Below are 27853 nucleotides of genomic sequence, written 5' to 3'. Positions count from 1 at the left end.
CAGTTCCAATTGGACTTGCCCCAGACTCTGCTAGTGGCTTCTGGTAGAGTGGGTCCTGACCCCCAAGTGCTGTTCCTGAGGTCTTGAAAACATTGGTTGGTGTTAGAGTGTACTCCATCTGCCCAATCCTAAAGCTGGGGGTTTAGAAATTTGTTCAGGACTTTTTGCCTGGAGAACCAACATAAAACCGGGGCCAAACCGCCAAGCCAATCCTCTGAAGGTGCACCCCAGTTGGACCGGACTTGGCTGTACCTCGCTACTTTTAACTCAGCAGCAAATCCAATTCAGAGGGCCCTGGCTCCGACCAGCATCCTATGACATTGAACCCTTTCTGGCTCCAGCCTTGCTCCTTCACAAGCCTGATGCAGAGCAGCATCCGATCCATGTCCACGGCCTCCTGGCCATGAACGCCTTACTTGACCCACCTTCATGAACGGCTTCACCAAGGCTTCGTCCTTCATCTGCCCGTCATCGATAAGCCATTCTTCGGATCCTGGCTGCAGTCTTGCCCTGTCGAAGACTCTAGCCTCTTAAAATATTTAGAAGTCATAAAGTAATTCTTTGACCAGGACCACCCTGGTATGACTTTGCAACACATGCTCCATCGCTGTCAGTCTTAAAATGTACCTTTGTCCTGGTGTAATGCAACCTGCCTGCCTCCCTGCCGTAGGCACTTTAGGCTTTTTGGCACCATGTTATTTAAAACAACAAATTCATATCTCTGACCCTGTGATAGATTTTTTTCATTGTGCTGTCATTTTGTTAAATAAAATAGTCTTTATTTATATAGAAATAAAGTGGGATTTTAATTCTGTTTTGTTTTTGACTTTCTAAGTAGTTTGGTAAAATCCATTTAAGTTAAGCCAGTCTTCTCTATGCCATGGCTACCAGGTATAAAGGTCAGATTTAAATTACTGAAACCTTTACTAGGCCTAACAAGAACAGCGCTATTGTTACTTGACCACCATAAACATCATCTAAAATTCCACTTTCTCACACTAATTGTTTTGGTGCAACAATAATGATATTTTTAAAAGTCACCCATTACTAATGTCATGCAAAGGATCCATGGGTGTCACACTGTCACCTTTTGGCGCAGAACCCACAGCATTTGCATGCAAGGAGTGACCAAGAGAGAGTAGGTGTAGACAGAAACATTCAAGTTCTGCCCCGTCCATTGCCTGTATCAGTAGGTACAGTCCAATAAACCATCTGAGTGCTAGTGAAGGTGGGCAGTTACAAGCAAATATAAGTAGAAACCACAGCCACAGAATAACTTGCAGGTCTCATTTCAGTTTTTCATCTAGGCTAGCATGTGAAGAGTGTTAGAACTACATATATGGTAAGTTTTCCCTCATCAATCTCAATTTAGTTTATTGTAAAAATAAGAACCACTAATAAGCACTAAGAACAAGCAAGTCCCCCAGATGTTTGTTTCTCGATGAAAATTTGGGGAAATAGATCAGATTCTAATTGATCCTCAATTATCAAATGGCAACCTAACTTAAAACACCAAAAAGTTATATATTGTTCTCCGGTAAGCCATGCTACAGAAGTCATTTGATCACAAGCAAGACTTTCTAGTGACTAAAGAAAGTTGGCCTGCTTAGGATCCACTACTACCATGGCACTTGCAAATACTAAATGTGTAACACCTCTTTCACTGAAAGCTCGAATTGAATTATTTAACCATCAATTGCCATCTGCCCTGTAGGGCTTCTTCTCCTTTCCTGATACAGTGCAGTTGGCCTCCATAATGCTATTATTATTAACTCATCCAGTTCTTATTAATATTATTTTTATTATCATTATTACTATTATTAGTAGTAGTAGTAGTAGTAATAGCAGCAATAGTAGTAGCCAAATAATTGTTCTTGAAACTTTAAATACCCAAGAGTTCAATCACACTAACACCATGACTGCAGATTTATTACATAAAATGCAGGTTACTTGTTCAGTATGTTGCTAGTCACACACCCAGCCTGGTAAGTGCTCTGAAAAATCACAGAGCCTGGCTTGCAGAATATGGTAAGGGCAGAATGCGTAAGACTCAGTAGACTCTGAATAGTTTACCAGGACTAACTGCCTGACCAGACATACTCAGTGCCTGTGTACAGGATGCCATAAATCAGAAAGCAACTTTATGAAAAAGATAGTATGTGTCATCTAAGTCAGCACGTTATTTTGACTGTAAGTTAGTATTATTATGGGCTCTCGTTCCCCATATAGGCACAGGTATTCTAGGTATTTCACCTTTTTCTGCGTTGGCTTCTAATTTTATTTTAAAACAATTTTTATTGTTTTCTTTCAACACAGTACAATACATCAACTGTTGATCACTGATTCGTTTTCCAGCATATAAAAAGATCTCAAGTGGCTCAGCCCCCCACCTCCCAACAACACCCCCACGCATCCGCTCAACCCCGGCTGCGTTGGCTTATTAGAGCTGATTTGCATTACGTAACAGTGTGCTTTATAACTGAGTAAGATGGCCTCACCAATAGAATTAAACAGATTTTCAGGGCGTCTGTATACCACTTAGATAAAGTGGTATACATCTCCCGTTTATCTCCCGTTTACCATGTATCTAGTAGCATGTTTTACATACTATTCTTGCAAATGCTTCTGGAGTTGGTTTGCGCTATACTTTTTAAACTTTCTATATCACACCAGTGGTTGTTCTGACATAATGGATGTTATGGTTATACATATTTAGTGCTGAATAACAATTTTCCTAATTGTACATAGTTTTGCGACTTTGCTACTTTAGTGGATTGCTTATGCATTATGCACATAATATGCACATCGATATGCACTACGCATTCCTTGTATATATCCTGTTTTATGACATGGCAATTTTCACTATGTATATATCAATTTGTATTGCACTTTGAATGTTACTTTATTTATGTATGTGTTTTTTCACAACATGTGACCAATATATTTTCTCTGTTTATAATTGGGTCACAGTATATATTTTAAAGAAAAATGGCGCCTTCCAGATTGAGAAAGGTTGCTGTGTCAGCCGAAACGCATCTCTCCTTTCTGTTGGGTCGCAGGGGTCCTTTGCAATAAAAAAAAGCCCTAATTCATCAGCCCTCGTGTGTGTGCTCTCTTCCTTTTGAAGCAGGAGTTGTGTTTATATATATATATATATATATATATATATATATATATATCCAAAAACAATTTTCCGTTTCTGGAGCCCAGGACTCTTCAGGGCGGCCTCATCATGTGCACGGAACATCCCAAAAAAGCACTCGCCATGCAAGACAAAGATATGAGGCCCAATACTGCAGCTCAAGCTTCCGCACAGTCCAGCAGCGCCTACTTCCCTTTTCCTAACGTTTCGGCTGTATAGCCTTGATCACAGGAGGAAGGAGACACCGACGTGCGCTTGGGCGTGCTATTTAAAAGATTTTTCAATCACGTGACGACTTGAAAACATCAACTCCCACAGTGCAGTGCAATTAGAGATGTTTAAACTGGAAGTCCTTATATTTGAGCCTTGTTGGACATTGATGCTCAATACCTGCACTGATGTTCAAGTGGTTTAAGTATAAAAGCAGTCAGGTGAAATGCCGCAGTGTTTCCATTCTGCGTGCGACCAGCAGACACCATCTGTTGCAGCACGATCGTAGCAGGAATCATCCTGCTCGAATCCCTTCCACACGCATCCCATTTTTGCTCATTAGCATGTCCTTCGTAGGTTGGGGGCGTGAGTGAGTCAGGCTCCTCACTTAACATCCAAAAACAATTTTCCGTTTCTGGAGCCCAGGACTCTTCAGGGCGGCCTCATCATGGGCACGGAACATCCCAAAAAAGCACTCGCCATGCAAAACAAAGATATGAGGCCCAATACTGCAGCTCAAGCTTCCGCACAGTCCAGCAGCGCCTACTTCCCTTTTCCTAACGTTTCGGCTGTATAGCCTTGATCACAGGAGGAAGGAGACACCAACGTGCGCTTGGGCGTGCTATTTAAAAGATTTTTTAATCACGTGACGACTTGAAAACATCAACTCCCACAGTGCAGTGCAATTAGAGATGTTTAAACTGGAAGTCCTTGTATTTGAGCCTTGTTGGACATTGATGCTCAATACCTGCACTGATGTTCAAGTGGTTTAAGTATAAAAGCAGTCAGGTGAAATGCCGCAGTGTTTCCATTCTGCGTGCGACCAGCAGAAACCATCTGTTGCAGCACGATCGTAGCAGGAATCATCCTGCTCGAATCCCTTCCACACGCATCCCATTTTTGCTCATTAGCATGTCCTTCGTAGGTTGGGGGCGTGAGTGAGTCAGGCTCCTCACTTAACATCCAAAAACAATTTTCCGTTTCTGGAGCTCAGGACTCTTCAGGGCGGCCTCATCATGGGCACGGAACATCCCAAAAAAGCACTTGCCATGCAAAACAAAGATATGAGGCCCAATACTGCAGCTCAAGCTTCCGCACAGTCCAGCAGCGCCTACTTCCCTTTTCCTAACGTTTCGGCTGTATAGCCTTGATCACAGGAGGAAGGAGACACCAACGTGCGCTTGGGCGTGCTATTTAAAAGAGTTTTTAATCACGTGACGACTTGAAAACATCAACTCCCACAGTGCAGTGCAATTAGAGATGTTTAAACTGGAAGTCCTTATATTTGAGCCTTGTTGGACATTGATGCTCAATACCTGCACTGATGTTCAAGTGGTTTAAGTATAAAAGCAGTCAGGTGAAATGCCGCAGTGTTTCCATTCTGCGTGCGACCAGCAGAAACCATCTGTTGCAGCACGATCGTAGCAGGAATCATCCTGCTCGAATCCCTTCCACACGCATCCCATTTTTGCTCATTAGCATGTCCTTCGTAGGTTGGGGGCGTGAGTGAGTCAGGCTCCTCACTTAACATCCAAAAACAATTTTCCGTTTCTGGAGCCCAGGACTCTTCAGGGCGGCCTCATCATGGGCACAGAACATCCCAAAAAAGCACTCGCCATGCAAAACAAAGATATGAGGCCCAATACTGCAGCTCAAGCTTCCTCACAGTCCAGCAGCGCCTACTTCCCTTTTCCTAACGTTTCGGCTGTATAGCCTTGATTACAGGAGGAAGAACACAACAACGTGCGCTTGGGCGTGCTATTTAAAAGATTTTTTAATCACGTGACGACTTGAAAACATCAACTCCCACAGTGCAGTGCAATTAGAGATGTTTAAACTGGAAGTCCTTATATTTGAGCCTTGTTGGACATTGATGCTCAATACCTGCACTGATGTTCAAGTGGTTTAAGTATAAAAGCAGTCAGGTGAAATGCCGCAGTGTTTCCATTCTGCGTGCGACCAGCAGAAACCATCTGTTGCAGCACGATCGTAGCAGGAATCATCCTGCTCGAATCCCTTCCACACACATCCCATTTTTGCTCATTAGCATGCCCTTCGTAGGTTGGGGGCGTGAGTGAGTCAGGCTCCTCACTTAACATCCAAAAACAATTTTCCGTTTCTGGAGCCCAGGACTCTTCAGGGCGGCCTCATCATGGGCACAGAACATCCCAAAAAAGCACTCGCCATGCAAAACAAAGATATGAGGCCCAATACTGCAGCTCAAGCTTCCGCACAGTCCAGCAGCGCCTACTTCCCTTTTCCTAACGTTTCGGCTGTATAGCCTTGATCACAGGAGGAAGGATACACCAACGTGCGCTTGGGTGTGCTATTTAAAAGATTTTTTAATCATGTGACGACTTGAAAACATCAACTCCCACAGTGCAGTGCAATTAGAGATGTTTAAACTGGAAGTCCTTATATTTGAGCCTTGTTGGACATTGATGCTCAATACCTGCACTGATTGATGTTCAAGTGGTTTAAGTATAAAAGCAGTCAGGTGAAATGCCGCAGTGTTTCCATTCTGCGTGCGACCAGCAGAAACCATCTGTTGCAGCACGATCGTAGCAGGAATCATCCTGCTCGAATCCCTTCCACACGCATCCCATTTTTGCTCATTAGCATGTCCTTCGTAGGTTGGGGGCGTGAGTGAGTCAGGCTCCTCACTTAACATCCAAAAACAATTTTCCGTTTCTGGAGCTCAGGACTCTTCAGGGCGGCCTCATCATGGGCACGGAACATCCCAAAAAAGCACTCGCCATGCAAAACAAAGATATGAGGCCCAATACTGCAGCTCAAGCTTCCGCACAGTCCAGCAGCGCCTACTTCCCTTTTCCTAACGTTTCGGCTGTATAGCCTTGATCACAGTAGGAAGGAGACACCAACGTGCGCTTGGGCGTGCTATTTAAAAGATTTTTTAATTACGTGACGACTTGAAAACATCAACTCCCACAGTGCAGTGCAATTAGAGATGTTTAAACTGGAAGTCCTTATATTTGAGCCTTGTTGGACATTGATGCTCAATACCTGCACTGATGTTCAAGTGGTTTAAGTATAAAAGCAGTCAGGTGAAATGCCGCAGTGTTTCCATTCTGCGTGCGACCAGCAGAAACCATCTGTTGCAGCACGATCGTAGCAGGAATCATCCTGCTCGAATCCCTTCCACACGCATCCCATTTTTGCTCATTAACACGTCCTTCGTAGGTTGGGGGCGTGAGTGAGTCAGGCTCCTCACTTAACATCCAAAAACAATTTTCCGTTTCTGGAGCCCAGGACTCTTCAGGGCGGCCTCAACATGGGCACGGAACATCCCAAAAAAGCACTCGCCATGCAAAACAAAGATATGCGGCCCAATACTGCTGCTCAAGCTTCCGCACAGTCCAGCAGCGCCTACTTCCCTTTTCCTAACGTTTCGGCTGTATAGCCTTGATCACAGGAGGAAGGAGACACCAACGTGCGCTTGGGCGTGCTATTTAAAAGATTATATATATATAAAAAAAAGTATCTCATGAATTTCTGATCAGCTCTGAGAAAACAAGTACTTCCTTTCTTGTTTCAATACATTCAAGCTTCCCAGAATATAGCCCTTCCTCTCAGCCTATTGAAATGTATCCCTCCCTCCTATCATCTCAACACCAAAAAGGTGCACATTTTATCTTAATAAAAGGAATCATCCTTGCTGATTTGATAATTCTCATCCAAATAACATTCTCTGGTTCCTTCAGATCCCAATTGGTTTCACTCCCCCTGGTGCTTTTAAGAACATGGACACACCTGAGAAAATTTCTAGAAAATGAACTAGTGCTAGATGTCCAGCAGGCAAGTTTTGGAAACACTGGGGGTTGAGGGCACCTTATTCTCTGTTCTAATCTGCATTGTTCCCTAGTCATTTCATTTTTTATGTTTACCTACTGGTGCACCTTAGCCAGTCCATCAATTTCCAATAATATGTATATGATATTGGCACCTGGATCTTTTTAAGATTCAATTCTTATTTCAATGTCTCAATTTCTTTAATGTGAAATGCAAACATTGTTATGACTAAAGAAAGTAGGCAGATAAAGACAAAGATGCAGACACCTAAAATCACTGTTAATACAGAGTCAACTGTCACACTGGTTTGTAAAGTGAACAAATATGACTCAAACAGATGTTTTTGTCTCCTTGATCTGCCCCATCATATCTGTTTCCAAAAGTTATTTTGTATCTATTGAGGGTTTAGAAATAGATGCTTCTTTATCTTGTATCTTTCTAGGGGTGTCTGCAATCAGTGCCGTCATTGGCACAAGCCTGGTCTTGGGACATGTGCTATATAAAGGGATTTATCTAGATTATTCAGTCACTTCCAGATCATTCAAAATATTGTAGATTACCTACTTTAGCTGCATGGATATTTCAACATTGTCACTGATTTTGAGGGACTTTCATTGCTTTCCTGTCTCAGGTAAAATTGAAGGTGCATTGGATAGTGCCTTGTGTTTAATTTCACCCTTGGTCCTCAAGGGTAAACCGGTGATCAATCACATGTTAGAACTCACTAAACTGCCATGATCTCATCAGCAAAGAAATATTTTCTCAGTTTTTGCAAGTAAGCTATGCAAAGGCTTCCAATGGTTGCTTGCTTGTGGTATTGTTATTTTCTTACAAGTCAGAAATTCTATGATAGCCTTCTCAAAGTGCATTACTCACATCTTGTAAAACTTTGCTAGCTCTAAGATCCACACAGTCAACCATGCATTCCAGAAGTTGATTTATTGGTAAGCCACCCCTGTTATTAGGGCTTTGAGGTAAAAAAGGGGTACACTCCTTTGCACACATGAGACTTTGACATTTCATTGACGTGCCACGCACTACTCCTTCAGGTACTCTTTCAGCAGTGTTCACACATTCAGCCACAACATTCAGGAAGGTAGGGGGAAGTTAAACAGTCAATAGTCTTCCACAATAATGTGGAGCACTCAAATGTTTAACATGTTTCACTAAACAGTGGAATCCCTTACAAGATCTTGGCAGATGTATCAGCATTACAAAAGCTTTTAAGCTCATTTTAGTCTGTGTGGAAAGCATGATAGGAAATAAACAATTTAGAGAATAGACAGTGAGCTATGAATATTTCATCACTATAAGGTACATTGCAAAGATTGCTACATTCTTTGTTCATATTTTAACTCACTACACCTTGAATATGTATTGGTATTCAGCATCCTTTAGCTAGTTCAATCAATGACTGTCAATTCCAACAATAATATACAATTGACTATAAATCTACACTTTCTTTTTCTATATGAAAATGTTCTGAGGGACTGTTCAATTGCATTCATCCCAAGAGTTTCTGTGGGCTACAAGGAAAAAGGCAGAGAAGCTCTACCAGAGACATTAGTGCAGTGGAGCTTGTAGTTTCTTCTGGACTGTAGTTCCAGAAAAATCAAGTCAGATCAACATTCTAAAACAGAAAGCCAGTCAATATCACCTTCCCAGGTCACCACATGTGCATTTCCCTGATTTGTGGATATAAGAAGGCATTGTGATCTTGCCTCTTTGAGGCGTGTACGAGTCCACTAAGCAATTTTTTCCAAAGGATTTTTATGTAGAAGTGTGCAGCAGATGAAAGTGGTGCACAGCAGGCAATGCGTGCCAATCTATTTCAGGATGTTCCCAATCCATGTGTAGCAAACCAAATGAGACAAAAAATATCAAAATGGCCTGAAAGTAAGGACCTCAATACAAGCCTTCTTAGTAACTGTACTAAATCTATGAAATCAGATACATGCACTACTAAGGCTCACACTCTCCTTCCAGAAATTTAAAGAGGTGCTCAAGATTCAAATATTCATTAATTGTCCATCAGTTTAACCCACTGAAGTAAACTGTTTTCTTAGAGGATTCCTTGGCTCTCTGTTGGTAGTTTGGCTCAAGCAGCAAGACCTTCCTCAGCGAGCATCTGTGTGCTAAGTGTGCAAAAAATAGCTAAACAACAACATATTCATAAAATTGAGAAGCTAAACAGACCAGTTCCAAACTTCCATGCACCAAAGATCCAAAACAACAATAGAATAATTGAAGCTAAAAAGTAAAAAAAAAAAGAGCAAGGTGACAGGTCTTCTCGATCTATGCACCCAAGACCTGGGACAACATCCAGGTATGCATTAGTATTTCCCAAACACTAACCCAGCTTAGGAAATAGCTGAATATCCACCTCTATGATGAATAGCACATCATGATGCAATGATAGACCAATGGGTAAAAGAGGGCTGGCTGGAAGCTAGTATAAGTGTATTCAACATATAATTTTCCCAACATCAAAATGTCTTCGTTAACCCCAGGCCTGAAAACACTTTTAAAATAGTTACAGCAGCCCCTGTGAGAGTCTATGCCAGGCCATCATGATTGCATTTGTCGGAATATTTAGTAGTCCACTGAATGCCGGACTCCACTGTGACATCGCTAACAGGGCAGGCATGCATAAGTTAAATGTGACTTACATCAAAGATAAGCTGTCTGACACACTAACTACTTTTACCCACAATGCCATTTAAGCTGACTTTGAGAATGCATTGTCTTGATTCGCAATGCACAAAAGTGTGCTATGATTTTTACACATTGCAATGTATTGCGAGTTGCAAGGGAAAGAACGCATCATGAGGCATTACTCTGCATTTTCAACTAGCAATAGTGGTACAAATTTTTTGAGGACATTAGTCCCTAAGCAAGGAATTATTATGCCTACCAAGGGAAAGTGGCAACCATTCACCAAGTGTGAGCTATCAATATTTTGAAGCTGACAAAGCATAAAATCGTGCTCTTGCAGGCTGAGGACAACTGGAGGCACATACCGTGCATCCTGATGTCTGTGGTTTCAAAGACCACAGCATGTACTTCCCAATGTACAGTTCACAATATATAGTGACCCCTAAACGTTAAGTGGCACGAACAGGATGTCCCAACATCACCCAGTTCTAATGTGACCCTATAAATACCTGAAAGGGTCAAAACTTCATTGACATAGTACCAACAAAGAAAACTACAAAAGGCCTTATTTATGTAACAGACAAAGGCACACAAGCCCTATTGACTTGAAGATATTCAGGAATGCTTGTTGTAAAAATACACAGTGTGATTGTGTTACTGTTTGTATCCTATGTGTTATGGTTCTATTGTATTTTTCACTTGGGACACATTGCACTTTAGCACTTGTATGTTTTTATTTTGAATAGAATCATTAGAATTTGATAAACTATACCTTTAGTCCGAAAGGAGTGATGGCCACATCACTTATTATGTACATTAACTGTCAACAGTGACAAATGACATTGTGAATGCTAGAAATGGGATTCATGGCTGGCTGAGGTATGCATCCAGACCAGGCAGGAACCACCAATATAGTCAGGGTAAAATAGATAAACAATAGGATAGCCTGTGCTCACCCTCTGTTAGCTTGGCACAGAGCAGTCAGGCTTATCTACAAAGGCAATGTGTAAAGTATTTGTGCAGCACACAGGCACAGTAGCACAATGCATACACCACAAAAAGACTCCACACAGGTATAAAACTATAGATTATATTTTTATGAATAAAACAAGACCGAAATGCCAAAAAACTACTCAGTAGAAACATAGTAATGAATTTCCAAAATTGTGCCTAGGAGTCAATAGAACTAAAAGGTTACTTTATGTTACGCAAGACTGGGGTAAATCCAAAGTTCTGGCCAACCACGATGGAGCCCAGGTAGGATAAAGTGCCAAACAGGTCCAGCTGAAGTTTTACCTTCTGAAGCTGAGTGAAGTGCCCTGTTCACGAGAGAGTTGGTCACCTGAAACAAGTAGCATGTCGCCAGCGATGTTACTGCAGGCCTGACGAGTAAGTCAGGCATTGCAAATGGCAGATGTGGCCTCACGGTCAAGGGCAGTGATGCTTGCTGTGCGATGAAACGATGCCGTGGCGGGTCGCGCAGATTATCAAAGTGAGGGCGTAGTCCCAGTATGAACCTCCCATTTGTGGTCGTAAAGAGCCCAAAAGCTTGATTTCAGGGGTCCAGGAGCTTTTGATAAAGAAAGCAGCAGCAGAACCCACTTCTGAGGCCCAGGGCAGAACTTGCAGAAAGCACAGTCCAGTAGCACCAGCAGAATTGTAGGAAGTTGTTTGTGTCTCTGAGACTTCAGAAGAACAGGAGGAAAGCCAGCAAGCCCTTGGAGAGCACTTGAAGGAAAGGCAGAGTCCAACGCTTCTTCCAGCAGAGTCAGGGAGCAGAGGCAGCAGGGAAACAAGCAGAACAGCAGTTCAGTTGAGCCCTTTAAGCAGCACAGAAGTCCTTCTGACAGAGGTTCAGTTCAAGATCCAGACGTATCTCATTTGATGGGGCCAGAGCCCTGGTAATTATACCCATATACATTTACCCAGTAGGAAGTAACTTCAAAGGAGTTCTCTGAAGTGCACAAGGATCCCTTTCAACACAGTCCTGTCTGCCAAGCTAACCCTGGATGGCAAATCAGTGGTTTGTGTGAGGGCAGGACACAGTCTATTCAGATGCAATTGTGCGTCACCTCTACCCCTTCCTTCCCAGAATGCTGATTAATACAGATGAGTGCTCAGTCACACCTAGCCCTTCCTGTGTTTATGGCTGTCTAGAGGAAATGCACAAATGTAACTGTCACCCAGCCCTGATGTGTATTTGAGACAAGCTGTCAGGCATAAAGAGTTATACACACAGAATAATGTCCACTTTCTAAATGTGGCATTTATAAATTGTAATGTGAAATTCAACTCCACTAGTAAGGAGGATGTATCATTACCATTCCAAACATGACAAAGCTACTCCTTTCTGATCAGGAATTACCACTTAAACGCATATAAGGGCTTTATCGATGCTAGCCTATGAGAGGAGTGGGCCTCACAGCAGTGAACAATTAAATAGGTTGTTTGTCACTACCAGGACATGTCAAACATGAAAGTAAATGTCCTACCTTTTACTTGCACAGCACCCTGCCCGTAGGGCTACCTAGGGCCTACCTTAGGGGTGACCTATGTGAAATAAAAGGAGAGTTTAAGGCTTGGCAAGTTATTTTAAATGGCAAGTCAAGTGGTAGTAAACTGCACACACAGGCCCTGCAATGACAGGCCTGAGACATGGTTTAGGGACTACTTATGTGGGTGGCACAAGCAGTGCTTCGTGGCAGTGCTTTACAGGCCCTGGGCACATGTAGTGCACTTTACTCGGGACTTAAAATAAATTATGCCAATTGGATCTGAGCCAATGCTACAATGTTTTAGGGTGACAAAACACGCACTTTAGCATAAGGTACCAGTGGTAAAGTGAACAGAGTCCTAAAGCCAACTAAAATGAGCTCAGAAAAAATAGGAGGAGGAAGCCAAAATGTTTGGGTTTGTTATATTCCATATAGTTATCCTATATAGGAGCAGGTAACATTATAACCTTTCACCTTTATGCTTGCCTACATTACATACAGAAAGGTTTTCGGGGACTGACCTTTTACCCAGACATGACACTGCATTCAGAACACTGACTTTCCCTAGTTCAGTTCTCATACATTATGCATGAGGCTTCTTGGAAGCACAGCAGGACTAACAGCAGGATAACCATCTCCTGTAAAATATCTCTTTCTAAAGTTCAGGCCCAACGTCATCCTTTATGCCAGCACAGTAACACAGCAAGGTAGGACCCTGGGGAGACCTATGGGTATATATACATCATGTCTTGCTTAGAAAGAAAGAGGAGACTGACACACTGACCAGAAACACTAAGGTTCCTGCATTCAGACGCTCCAGCTAGCAGTGGTCTAACATCCCTCACGGGTTGTTCAACTCGAGACCAGGACGGGGTCCCATATTCTCTCATTCTCAGGTAACGGAGTGGAGTAAATCCTAGAGGGATTCTTGGCATAACACCTACACAGATGCTAGGTACATTTAGGTACATCTAGTTAGGGAGACATCGTATGAGTACGCACCTTTTATCATGTGTTTTATATACTTGTAAGTATTCATGATTATTGCAAGATGGTAGAGCTATACCATCCATTTACTTTCTTAGTGCTTCTAATCATATATCTCTGCTACTGCCTAATGGTTGTTGCAGCTCATCTATTCTACACTAGAATAACAACTGTTCAATAAATTCTTATTGAAACACTCAGCCTGTTATTTCTGTGTATCTCTGAGACAAACTAAGTGAGCACGAGTGACTGAGCGAAAAGTAGTATCTTGTTTCCATGATCCTGGGGGGATCAGGGTTGTCATGTTCTGAGGTTGGCAAGAACTATTCTCTCCCCGATAAGAGGAGATTCTAGTGGTGCTGTGAGCTAGCTGATACAGACAGGCTAACGTATCCGGTGGGGGTGCACGGAATCAGTCTGCCACCAATCCTACAGTTTATGTTATCCAAACACGCAGATCCTGTATAGGGTAAACAGGAACTACATGACAGGGTTACCCAGCAAAAAGGGCTATTTCCATCAGTGATGAAGAATGATACCAATGGGAACCACTGTTTTTCATGATAGGAATTAGAATGGCGGCACACTGAATTCAAGAATGGTGGCATAATGGTCTGGTGTCCTGGCATGCTTATGTTCTAGCATTTACTAGTTTTTGGATTGAATCAAAAGCAAGTTCCCACATAATTAATATTAATGAGGTAGGTGGTTTGTGACTTCTTGAGAAGAGTGTCTTTGAACTGCAACAGATTGGAGTATGCTTTGCACTGTTAAAGGTGAGGCTGATCACAGTGGCACATTGCAAAGCATTAGGCTGGTTTTGGATTCGGTGCCCTATGTTCTTTAAGTATCTTGATTACTTTTCCTCATAGCTGGTTATGAGTGAATCCTTGTCTTTTCTGATCAAAGACCATCAACATCTGTGAGTTGCAGAGCATCTTGCGCCATTTGCTTGGTCGATGTATTTGAAATCTGTTGAAATTTGAGCTTTCATAAAGTTGAGGCCTGTAGTTAAATCCTAGCCATCTTACTCATGTGTTGTGGGAATTAGACCCTCCCCTCCCTTCTCCTAACGTATCTATATAGTATCTTTATATATACAGGATTGTAAAAAATATATATATATATACATATATTGCAATACGTGATATTTCTTGGGGAATGTGTACATATTTCTACCAAGGAACACTGTATACTGTTTAGAAGTGTGTGTGTACGCACAAGTGTAACACAAACACATTTCTGCACAAGTATACAAATTATACTTTATTGAAACCACAATTTGATGGAAAACACATAACAGGTGAAACTTTTTCAGTACTTAATGTTTGCCAATATTTGGCGATGCAGAGCACTGAACCGCATTTCGGGGGTCTAGCTTAATTGTACCCTGCTGCATGGATCTCTGGAACCTGCGCGCAGTGATATACCTGAACATTTTTGATCCAACTATTAATCGTACTGTCAAGCAGCTGCAGTACTATTGCAAAAATGTGTGTGTTTTTTATTTATAGGAATGGTGCAAATGTATGTTGTTGTGTTACTTACTCAGCAGCCAGATATTTGCTCCTTTCTTGCAAAGCATCTCACAGGCTCTGACACAAAGAGGAAGGGAGGGAGGGAAGGAGAGAGAGAGGGAGGGAGGGAGGGAGAGAGAGAGAGAGAGAGAGAGGCCCCTTTACCAAAGGCTCTGTTGAAGCGTTGGTGAGCTGCACTCTGCTTGCTCCAGGGCTGTCCCTATAAAATGCTGTGCAGGTGCAGAGGGATAAGACAGGCTGGACAGTTACCTGGGCTCTCATGCCACAGGATGTGGAGTACTACATATAGTATTCCTACAGTGTGAGACGAAGAGCTGTGCCCTGCTCCTGATCAGTGCCCGGCAGCTCTACAAACAAGAACCAACGGTTGCACTTTAGAACAGGGGCTCTTTTTGCATCACCAGACAAAGTAAGTGTGCTGCATATTGTACGCACAGAATACTGATTGAAGGCCAATTGAACCTTCCCAGTTTTGGGGGAAATTGTTTGGTCTTCGACCTCACTAAAAACTAACTTTGGGGGAGCGATTGCTTTTTCCACATTTGTGCTAGATCTCCTATAGGAGCTTATAGGTAATTCCTTTTTTTTCTTTATGAAAGTGCACACCTTTCTTCTACTGACTGACCGCCATTATAAGAAGAAGACTTGTGTTTGACTTTACTTCCAGAAATTGTGCAATTTGGTGAAATTAATAAATTACTGTCCTAAACAGCTGGTCTAAATCCCACCCGTCCTTTGAGTTTCTGGCCTGGTTGGAGGACATGTCCCCTCATTTCTCAGGCCCAAAACTCATGGAATCAGAGGAAGTTCAAAGACAAGAATAGAAATAATTTACAGCGACAGCTGTAAATAAAACTGATGTACATTGGTTTCTCTTCTCCTTGAACACCGAGGTATATTGCAGCCAGCTGCCTAGGAACAGAGCTCTTACCCATGAGTGTTTCACCTTTTCATAGTAAGAAAGTTAGCAGGCATGTCCATTAAGGATTTACATACATGGATCAGTATTGCAACGTAAAATATGTTACCTTTCATGAAAGTTTAACTAGCGCCTAGTCCCATGTGTTGACTTAGTTGAGGTTATGCATAAAAAAGATGCACAGTATTGCATCATTTTACAAGTTCAATGTTGGGGAGACAGCCAATTCAATTAACTTGAAACAAACTCTAGAAATACCAACACTGCAAATCCAACTGGCCTGGCTATTATATATGTGAAATTGATCTAGAGTTTATTGTGGTGTTTGTGTGCATATGGCTGAATGTAAAAATGAGTCAAAAGATGAGGTCGTACCTGGATATATTTATGAATGTGTTAGTGAGTGAAAAATTGTGGATTAAATGAATACATTAATTAATCAATGGATGAATGAATGAATGAATGAATGAATGAATGAATGAATGAATGAATGAATGAGCATGTGGTTTGATGTGGATAGGTTATCCTAATCCTTCTCTGACCGCAGTTGTGATAATGTTTTATAATGGCATTAATTACTAATATTACATGAGTGCAAATATTACACCAGACACAATAGTCACAGGAACACCTGTACTGTAAAAATACTTTAGATAGTGTGGTAGCGTATGTGTTGCCCATTGTGATGCAACAAAGGCCAACGTACCACAGTGAATAGAAAAGAGAGTTCAAAATCATGGAAGACGGCCCACAGTAAGTTTATAATTACCACAGGAATAATTTGTAGTCAGTGTCCAGGACTAAATTATAATTGATTAATCATAAGTGCATGTTTAGACTTGTTCCATTAGTTTGTAATTCTTGCTGCATGTTTATCCGATAGCTCCTACCAGTCACCGCTGAAGCAGCCATCTTTGAATGAGAACACTGCAATGCTGTTAACCTATAGCTTGCCGACTCTCGTCTAGATGCCTGGTAGGGCCAGCATAAAAGGAAAGCAAGCACTGAAATCATTGTGAACTAAACATACAAAGTGGTAGAATGGTAAACATATTTCCACAGTAACTGTAATAATAATAACTTCTGGGTAATGAAATCCACTTTTCCAAAATGATCTAGACCCTTGATGAGAGGAGCCATCTTGAAAGGAGTCCTTTCTTCTAGAAACTTGCCATGGGTCAAGTAACCATATTAAAAAGATGGCAACATCAGTCACATTAAAAAACACACAATTCTTAATTAGTTATTGTCTAAAGGGGGGGGGGGGTAAACATAACAGTTGAAAAGTTTGTCTTTTTAATTAAATCATTTATTTAGGGGTTCATGCACAAAGCCTATTTTAAAGAAAAATAATACTGAAAATATAATGTTGCATTTACATATTTCTTCACATTAGAAACACACTTCTACTTCTAAACCTTTGTTCACCCAAAGAGTATTTTCCATTTCAAGATGCCTGCACCCCTTGCTGTGTGAGGCCATCGAGAAATGAGGCAAATTGTGCAATATTATTTTGTACGATTCTTATGAATTTAGGCTTCTGGCCAGGTTGATCTAATAAAGTTTAAAATAAGACATATCGCAGTTTTGTGATAGTTGCTAAAAGCAGGACCTTGAGTGGTGAATGTAGCCTTACTTCCCATTTTCTGTAAAATAGTTGTTGAGTGCAGAGAATAAAGTTAAGAAGCAAATTTATGCAGATGCATACTAGACGAACATATAACTAATTGGTCATTAGTTAAGAAAAGCTCATTGGTATGGCACTCTGTTATTAGTTCCCCAGTTCCTTGTGGTTGTGGCTCTTCTGTCCTTCGGGCTTTACTTGCACTAATTTGAAAGGAAGACATAAATCTCACATTATTATTCTATGTAGGTCGCAAATGGCCTAACATCGGATCTTGCTTCTCCACCAAAAACATTGTCCTGTCTGGAAGAATTCATTGCATGCTGCTTGCACAGCCAATATGCCACATGTGTGTTATTGTGTGAAAGCAGAGTGATTTCTTCCAATAGAATATATGATAGATGTGCACTATGATGAAGTTAGGTTCATTCTACATTTATATAACACACACCATGTGGGCGAGTGTTTCTTGCTCAGAAACGTCAAATAGCCTGTGCACCTCTTGCACGTTCTTTTATTAATTGTATGTGTTTTTGAAATTTAATGGCTATGTGTGCATGGCTGTGTGGATTAGAGTTGATGTGTGTTTGCGTGTATGTTTGCTTATGTGCGCACACACAGCCCTTTGTCTGAGGACATGCTGAGCACACACTATGGTTACTAAACTCTTACTCATACGATAGACTGACTGAAGCACCAAACGCCATCTGAGTGAGGACCAAGTCATTATGGGGGTCAGGTCACTGTACTATATATATAGATATATATATACTGCCCTGATGTAAGCTCTCATCAACCCACTGGGGACTTTGAATCTGTTATTAGTGATTACCGGCAAGAAATCCACTGTGATAATACTATCAGGCACTACAGCAACCAGCAGGCAGTTGGACTGTCTCCGCCCACATGGGCATGTATCGCAAAGAAATACAGGTGTCCTGACTTTGCTTGCGGTTCTCTCTTTGTCAGCCCATGAAGAAGTGCGCACAGCGCACGAAACGCGTCGGCGAATTGACAATTAATTTGAATGTTTGTTTGCACTTTGCAGCTGCAGCTCTCCCAATAAACTGCTAAGAACTTACCTGGTGCTGTGAGGCTTTCACTAAGGGGACAACTCCTTGTTTTGGACATATATATATATATATATACATATATATATATATATATATATATATGAATGAATACTCCTCTCACACCAGGAATGACGACGCCATGTCTTGACAATATGGATCAGATTTTAATCAACGGCAATGTCGGACGCGTTTCGCCTGAACCAGCAGGCTTGTTCACCAACAAAGTTTTGTCAAAAAAACACCATTTTAAAGCTGTGCACATGATCAGTCACATGATGAACTACAAATAAAGTGCATTAAAAGACAGACTCGTAGTTCATTTAGGTTCGATTTCAAAACAAAAGCAGACATTTGCGGAATTGCTCTCAATTGAAATTCAACTGGTACCACAACTATTTCTGCGTAAATACGCACAAAAGAACTGTACTGCTTGTCATGTTTATCACACACGTCAAACCTTAAATAGAGCCCTAGTGGGCATACATAATGATTCTTACTGGTGTCTAACTAATTAGGCCCAAGTGGGCATGCACTGCATGATTTTTCAACCTCTTAAAAGCACATCATGACTTTTCTTATTATATCGGATAAAGTGATACCCAGTGTAAACTCACAAAACATACAAATATACAATCTTACATTACAATTAACATAAAAAAAAGAGAGAATGCAGAAAGAGAGCAGCAAAAACATAATCCTAATGACTTAAGTTTCAAGTCTTCATAGGTGTGTAAACAGGTCCTCTTCCATATTGAGGCCTGCCGGAGCTCTGCTGTTAAGCTCTAAAATATAGCGGGACTCCAATTTTCTAAGATCTTTTTCCCTATTGCCCCCTCTGATATTGGGAGCAATCGCATCAATGACAAAGTACGTAAGACCTACATCATTGTTTTCATGGTATTTTGCAAAGTGACGAGCCACAGGGTACGTCTTGTCCCCATTCTTGATAGCTCGAAGATGCTGCAAAATTCTTTTGTGGACAGGTAAAATAGTACTGCCCACATAAGATAAGTTGCATGGACAATTAAGTACATAAACGGCAAAATCCGTTTTACAATCATATTGCCCTTTAATGTTCTTTTCTTTTTTTGAGCAGCCCGTTACATATTTAGAGGTGTTCTTGCCATGATGACACGCTTTGCACTTAGTGCATTTAATAAAACCATTTTTGCGTTGCAACCAAGCAGCTTTGGAAGGTACAACAATGGGTTTGGGTGCCATATTGCTCACTAACATTTGCTTGAATGATCTGGCTCTATGGAAAGTTATTAAAGGTCTGGCCGATACTATTTTGTTCAGAATAGGGTCATTGCGAATTAGATGCCAATGTCTCGACAATATATTCCTTACTTGGCCATGCTGTTTATTGTATGTTGTTATCATTCTGCAATCATTCGATACAATTTCCCTATTCTTAACTTTCTTGTTGGGCCTTGTGTTTTTAAACAGAATATCTTCCCTCGTTTTGTTCTTAACCTTGTGAATAGCTGCATCAATACATTCATCCCCATAACCTCGAGATTTGAAACGGGATTGCAAGTTTGTTAATTCAATATCCCTGACTTCATGTTCACTGCAGTTGCGTTTAGTTCTCAAGCATTCCCCATAGGGAATGCTTCTAATCAAGCTGTACGGATGGAAACTAGTTGCATGAAGCAACGTGTTGCCTGCCGTCGGTTTCCGATAGATTTTAGTTTGTAACTTGGCATCTTTGACATAAACTGTAAGATCAAGGAAATTGACTTCAGAATCACTGATGTTACTAGTGAATTTCAAATTTAGGTTATTGGTTTGCAGCTGATTCACAAATTGCCTGGCTAGTCCCTCGGGACCTTTCCAGACGACAAACAAGTCGTCTATATACCGACTCCATTGCAATATGTTGTTATGCCAAACCTCCTGATGTTCTAGTCGGAGCACCTGCTCCTCCCACCAGCCCATATGCAAATACGCATAGCTGGGGGCGAAGCAGGTGCCCATAGCAGTCCCACATTGCTGATGAAATAGTTCACCATTAAAAAGAAAAAAATTATTCTTTAAACAAGTATCTATCATGGAGGTCAACATTTGTGTATGGGCCCATAATGAAATATGCCGTGTGCCTAAAAAATGTTTCACGGCATTCAGGCCATCTGCATGTCTAATGCTAGTATATACGACGCACCTGCTGATCAGGAGCGCGGTGGCTGTTCGCAAACGTTGTGGAAATATATATATATATATATATATATATAAAATCACAGAAAAAACCATAGGTTTCATGGGTGTTATAGTTAGCTGCCCATTTCACTCATACAAAACCATAGAAATTCCTCCGTTAGTTCTGCTAACTATAACTCACACGCCCGCAATGCACTACTGATGATGTCACATATTGCATCATTCATGACATGGTCAGTGACATCACTGATGACATCTCAAATGACATCACTGATGACATCATCCACTGAATGTGGTTTAGTTTGAAATTTAAATATGTATTATATATATATATATACCAATCTGTATTGAAGATTGAGTGGATATATAACTGTCTGGATGGAGGATTTAGTAGCTGTCTGACTGTCTTTTTAAGTGAGTAATTACAAGTGTCTCACTTAATACATGGATTAGTAACTAAACTATGTGAATGTGTGCAGCACTGTCTCTGTTGTTGTATAACATGCTGCATCACTTGGTCACTAACTACATGAGCGTGTATATTAGTTATTGATTAGTTGGGTGAGTATTTGTATGGGACACTGAGCTTGTGTGTGGTTGGATGGGGTGTGTGTAACTCTATGCATAGATGTGTGAATGGTTGATTGACTAGGTGTATGGGTTTAAGAGTGCATGTGGAAACAGTTGTTTGGGTGACTGAGTGTATTTATTTGTGTGTTGGTGAGCGAATATATGTTTTAGTTGTACATCTTCAACAAAGTAAAAAAATAAAAGGCATTGTATGTGAGAGTTGGTGTATATAAATAAGTATGTGTAAGAGTCAGTGATTGTGAGAGTAACTATCTGAATGAGTGTATAATTGTAATGGTGCTTCTTTAACATATTAACGATGAGTTAATATGTGTTTGAATAAATGAGGTGTTGTTGGATGATTGTGTAAGTGAGTAAATTTAAGTGCGATACATTTTTTTCATGAGTGAGTAGGATGACTGCATAACCGACTAGGATGACTGCTGATGTGTCAATGTCTATATATGTGTATAAGTGCATTTGATAGTGTTCTATTAATTAATTACTGCATGTATAGATGATTCTGTTGTTGAATGGGTAGTTGTGTGTGTAGACTTAGGAATCAGTGAGTGGGTATGTAGTAACTGGTATTGGTGTGTCAATGGTTTCAAATATGGTACTCTGTATTTTACAGTGAGTGATGAAAGGTTATACTAGTGTATGATGAGGTGTATCAGATTGTCAAGTGGATGATGTCATCAGTGATGTCATTTGAGATGTCATCAGTGATGTCACTGAACATGTCATGAATGATGCAATATGTGACATCATCAGCAGTGCATTGTGGGCGCGTGAATTATAGTTAGCAGAACTAACTATAAGGGAGGAATTTTTATGAGTTTTGTATGAGTGAAATGGGCAGCTAACTATAATACCCCTGAAACCTATGGTTTTTTCTGTGAATTTCTAAGGTTTTTTAAATGCTAATTTCTAACTATAACGTCTCTGAAACCTATGTTTTTTTCAGTGAATTTCAAAGGTTTTATAAATGCTAACTTTTAAGTGTGATACTAGTTATATCTATTTTTTTGTACTGATTGTTTACAGTTTTTTAACTGTTTATTTATAAATATTTTATTCATTAAATAACATTATATATTTTTCTGAAAATTGCAAAAAAAATAAAAACATTTAATTAAAACTGAAATATTGATTAATTTTCTTGTTTTCATTTTTTATTTTAATATATTTATATGATTTTCTTTAAAAAAAAAATTGCATTTTTTTTCGGAGCCGCACACTCAAAGTGTACACATCACGGTGGGTACGCACATTCTAGCCGCCATTTTAGAAAAGTCATGAAGGATCAACGTATGGTGCGCGACGGCTGCGTGTTTTTCAGTTACATCATATACATTTAATATCACGTGATATGCGCAATTGGTATGCGACCAGTCTGCGACTACTGCTCCCGCGCATTTGCGACACATGCGCATTACGGTACGAGATGTTTGCACGGTTGCGGGTCCCGTGTGACATCATATACGTGCTGGTGCGCGCTGGGTGCGCAACTCCCGCGAAAAAAAATTATGTTCCAAAATGATATGTATGTGTCTTTAATATATCTATTAAGGCAAGAGATTATGTAAGATATTCATCAAAATAATATATTTGTACTTATAATAAACTTATATTATTTTTAAATATATTTTCGCGAAGTCAGGTGCATGCATCGTGAGTGCAGAAAACCAGGTCAGCAGAGCTGCTGTAGAGCCAGAGAACCAGGTCAGCAGAGCTGCTCTAGAGCCTAAGAACTAGGTCAGCAGAGCTGCTCTAGAGCCAGAGAAACCAGGTCAGCAGAGCTGCTTTAGAGGGAGAGAACCAGGTCAGCAGAGCTGCTTTAGAGCCAGAGAACCAGGCCAGCAGAGCTGCTTTAGAGCCAGAGAACCAGGTTAGCAGAGCTGCTTTAGAGCCAGAGAACCAGGTCAGCAGAGCTACTCTAGAGCCAGAGAACCAAATCAGCAGAGCTGCTTTAGAGACATAGAACCAGATCAGCAGAGCTGCTTTAGAGCCAGAGAACCAGGTCAGTAGAGCTGCTCTAGAGCCTAAGAACCAGGTCAATAGAGCTGCTCTAGAGCCAGAGAACCAGGTCTGCAGAGCTGCTGCAGAGCCAAAGAAACCAGGTCAGTAGAGCTGCTTTAGAGGGAGAGAACCAGGTCAGCGGAGCTGCTTTAGAGCCAGAGAACCAGGTCAGCAGAGCTGTTGTTGAGCCAGAGAACTAGATCAGCAGAGCTGCTCTGTAGCATAAGAACTAGGTCAGCAGAGCTGCTCTAGAGCCAGAGAACCAGGTCAGCAGACCTGCTGTAGAGCCAGAGAAACCAGGTCAGCAGAGCTGCTTTAGAGAGAGAGAACCAGGTCAGCAGAGCTGCTTTAGAGCCAGAGAACCAGGTCAGCAGAGCTGCTCTAGCTGACACGGACTGACTGACACTGACTGACTGACACTGACTGATTGACACTGACTGACTGACACTGACTAATTGACACTGACTGACACAGATTGACTGACACTGACACTGACTGACACTGATTGACTGACACTGACTGACACTGACTGACACTGATTGACACTGATTGACTGACACTGACTGACTGACACTGATTGACTGACACTGACTGACACTGGCTGACTACTCTCTACTACTCTACTACTCACTCGCTACTATTCTCTACTACTCACTGTCTACTACTACTCACTCTCTACTACTCACTCTCTACTACTCTCTACTATTCACTCTCTACTACTCTCTACTATTCACTCTCTACTACTCACTCTACTACTTTCTACTACTCTCTACCACTCACTCTCTACTACTCACTCGCTACTACTCTCTACTACTCACTCTCTACTACACTCTCTACTACTCTCTCTCTCTACTACTCTCTACTACTACTCTCTACTATTCACTCTCTACTACTCTCTCTACTACTTTCTACTACTCTCTACCACTCACTCTCTACTACTCACTCGCTACTACTCTCTACTACTCACTCTCTACTACACTCTCTACTACTCTCTCTCTCTACTACTCTCTACTACTACTCTCTACTATTCACTCTCTACTACTCTCTACTACTCTCTACTACTCTACTACTCTATCTCTACTACTCACTCTCTACTACTCTATCTCTACTACTCTCTACTACTCACTCTCTACCACTATCTCTACTACTCACTCTCTACTACTCTCTCTCTCTACTCACTCTCTACTATTCACTCTCTACTACTCACTCTCTACTACTCGCTCTCTACTACTCACTCTCCACTACTCGCTCTCTACTACTCGCTCTCTACTACTTTCTACTACTCACTCTCTACTACTCACTCTCTACTACTCACTCTCTACTACTCACTCTCTACTACTCTACTACTCTCTACTACTCACTCTACTACTCACTCTCTACTATTCTCTACTACTCACTCTACTACTCTCTCCTACTCTCTACCACTCACTCTCTACTACTCACTCTCTACTACTCTCTACTACACACTCTCTACTACTCTCTACTACTCACACTCTACTACTCACTCTCTACTACTCACTACTACTCTCTACTGCTCACTCTCCACTACTCATTCTCTACTACTCGCTCTCAACTACTCTCTACTACTCACTCTACTACTCACAATTTACTACTCTACTACTCTCTCTTACACCATTTAAGCAAAAGGCACGACTCTGAACCAAGGTCTACCTTTCTGCCAAATTTGGTTTAATTCCGTTCAGCAGTTCGGGTTATAGCTGCGTCAACAGGTCCTATGGGATTTGCATGGGGAAAAAGCGTTTTGGGACCCCCCTTTTTTCTCAGCCCCCGCTTGACGAATCACCACGAAACTTTCAGGATAGGAGCGGACCGGAGCTGGCCAAAAGTTTGGAAAATTTTGCGAAGATTCGTCAACCGGCGCCAGACTTATTGGGAATAGAATGTTGCGGATTTCCTATGGAAAATAGGTCCTAACTATAACCACCTACTGGCGACCGCCAATAGGTAATATATATACATATATATATATAGAGAGAGAGAGAGAGCGAGAGAGAGAGAGAAAGAGAGAGAAAGAAAGAGAAAGAGAGAGAAAGAGAGAGAGAGTGTGTGTGTGAGTGCTTGTTTTTAAGAATCTTCTGCCTGTGTTCATAAGTACGTTTCGGCATGCTGGGCTTTAAAATCATGACATTTCATATGGAGAACACCTAAAACATAAATGGACGAAATGGCAAACAGAAAGCTGGGACATGAACACGAGACATTAAGCCAGCCGCATGACGTTGTCTTCCTTTCTATACATCTGTGTCTCTTTTAGATGTTCGCTACAATGTTATTTCAATTTCCTGCCGGGGCTACAGCGCTTGCAAAGTCAATCTGATCGCTCCCTAATAACAGTCAAAGCGAGATAAGGAATGTGCAGGGAGAAATACTTCGTGTGTTAATAGCTGGAGGGTCCGATATATTTGATAACCTTAAATTGCTTGGCGGGGCAGGACTTTACAGCGGATTAATGTCAGCGTGATCACAGGTACATGGTATTTAAGCCATCATTCTAGAGTCATTGATTTCTCCTTGTGCGCGCGCCGAAAACCCCCTCTGGTAGTGAATGGATGTGTACAGATATCACTAGGAGTTTGCAGCTTATTGCAACTAATTTTTTTTCTTTTGAAAATCACAGCGAGATTTCAAAATAATTCATCCCAGCAACGTATAGTTCATCATCTGCTGATGAGAGCAATCATTTTTTAATGACATACATACCTCTAATGTAAATGTCCTCTTTACATACATTTACATAAGGCGCCTGTTCAGTGTGTGCCATGGATTATTTTCATGCTTCTCAAGAACACTTTTTTTTATATCCAATCTATATAGCATTGTGGTGCTTTCGAATGAAACAATATGTGCTAATATACGTTCTACAGCAATCGGAGATATTTATAGAGAACCAGCTGCGTCCCTTTTCTGTCTTAAAATGCAAAATAAAATACTCACTTTCCAAGATTCACCTAGTTATGCTGGTAAATCTCATCCCCCTCCGCTCCCCCAGCTGTCTCCAAGTTATCGTTACCAGGGTCATTGGTTAAACATTGGAGCGTGGGACCCTCGGAGAAATGAGGAATAACCGGAGAAATCAGAAATTCAGTCCCTGTTCCTCTGGTTATTCTTTAATTCGCCCATGGTGTTTCCACGGGAGATTGTGCTTGCTTTTAGCAGGTGTGGTGTCTAAGTGAAATACTCTGGCTTCACAGAGTTACAGCGGGTCTTGTAATCAAGAGGGATGAACTGACCCAGCCTTACCATTGTTCTTGTGTTACCGCTTTCACGTTTTATTTCCAAGCGTTCTTAACAAGGCATTTCAGAGGACTCTGAATACTCAATAGTAGCCATGTTCGGGATAGGACCCCTAGAAAATGTATAAGACAAAGTCTCTCCAAAAGTGTTAGATCTCTCAGTCCAGCTCTGTGCTAGCAGGAAAGTGAGCTTTGTGCTGGACCTGCAAATAACGCTGTCTCTTCGATTTGATCCTCTTACAGTAATCACACATTTTAAATTTGTCTTGGTGGAAAAGATCCCACACAATTCCAAACTCTCCTGCCTTATAGATCTGTAATATGTACCCGCAGCCAGTACCAGCCTACAATCCAGGTTATGATACACAGGTGTGAACTGGGAGCGAAAGATGGTGATCCAGGTGTTTCTTGAGAGGTCATCCCACATGTCCATAAGTCAGCAGGGAACCTCCAACACACAGGGTTCATCAGGTCTGTATTGACTAGCTATCCTATTTGGGACTAATGCTTTTCAGCGGGCATTAAAACTATTCTTCAATGGCCCACGATATACTAATTTTCTATGTTTTTGAGACTAAGACCATACTCCGACCTACTAACCTACATTCATTTTCTTGAAACCCTTCGATTCCTACAACCTCATATGAATGAGCCACTAGCTCATTGAATTTTGCAAACTCTTGCATGGGTATTGCCTCTTGAAATACACTGAAGAAATACAGTACCAAAAAAGAACATTATTTTAAATCAGACACATTTTGAGCCCCTTTTTCACATCTGCAATTGAAGATGGGAAATTTGCCTTATATAGTCTTTGAGTCATAGGAGTTTAGAATGTGCCTAGATACCTTATCCCTTGCCCATCAAAAAGAGGATACCACATCCAGGTGATCTTAGGGCTTGGTATTTAATCATTTGCTAATCATTTTATCAACATTTATTTTAACAGGCGCCATAATTTTCAGTGGTCACTTAAACCTCCAAAATGGACTCTTCCAAGTTCCCCAATATCAAGTAGATGGCATTTTCATATATATGTATCCAATAAAGCAATCCACTACACAACATCTCCTCTACCTTTTGAACGGGCCATATTTTGTTGTAGTATTGCTCCACTGACACTACAAAAAGGGGTCCACAGGGGACAGATCTGTTTAATAATCTTCACTAACATGCTGGGCATAATGGCAGCACATATGCAAAAATAAAAAGGGGAGGGGAGGGTTATACCCTACAAATATAATTATAAAATATAGTTATCCTAGAGTGGAAGCTAAATGTACATCATAATTGGAATGTGACCCTGGAGTATGTCTAAAATACCTCTACTCAACCTGTGTGTTCTTGACCCCATGAAGTAAAAAAAGAAAAACAAGAAAAATGGCTTGAGTAAC

The 27853-nt window shown here is 41.1% G+C and overlaps 1 protein-coding gene across 4 annotated transcripts in view; it reads right to left on the bottom strand.

Annotated features, from left to right (window-relative positions):
• The window catches only part of CNTN5 (contactin 5), a 3369946-nt gene that overhangs the window by 789080 nt on the left and 2553013 nt on the right, over window positions 1-27853 (bottom strand). The window lies entirely within an intron of this gene.

This window comes from Triturus cristatus, chromosome 8 (genome assembly GCF_964204655.1).
Source record: "Triturus cristatus chromosome 8, aTriCri1.1, whole genome shotgun sequence".
Lineage (NCBI taxonomy): Eukaryota > Metazoa > Chordata > Amphibia > Caudata > Salamandridae > Triturus > Triturus cristatus.
Note: the sequence above shows the minus strand (reverse complement) of the source record. Positions and strands in the feature narration are given on the sequence as shown.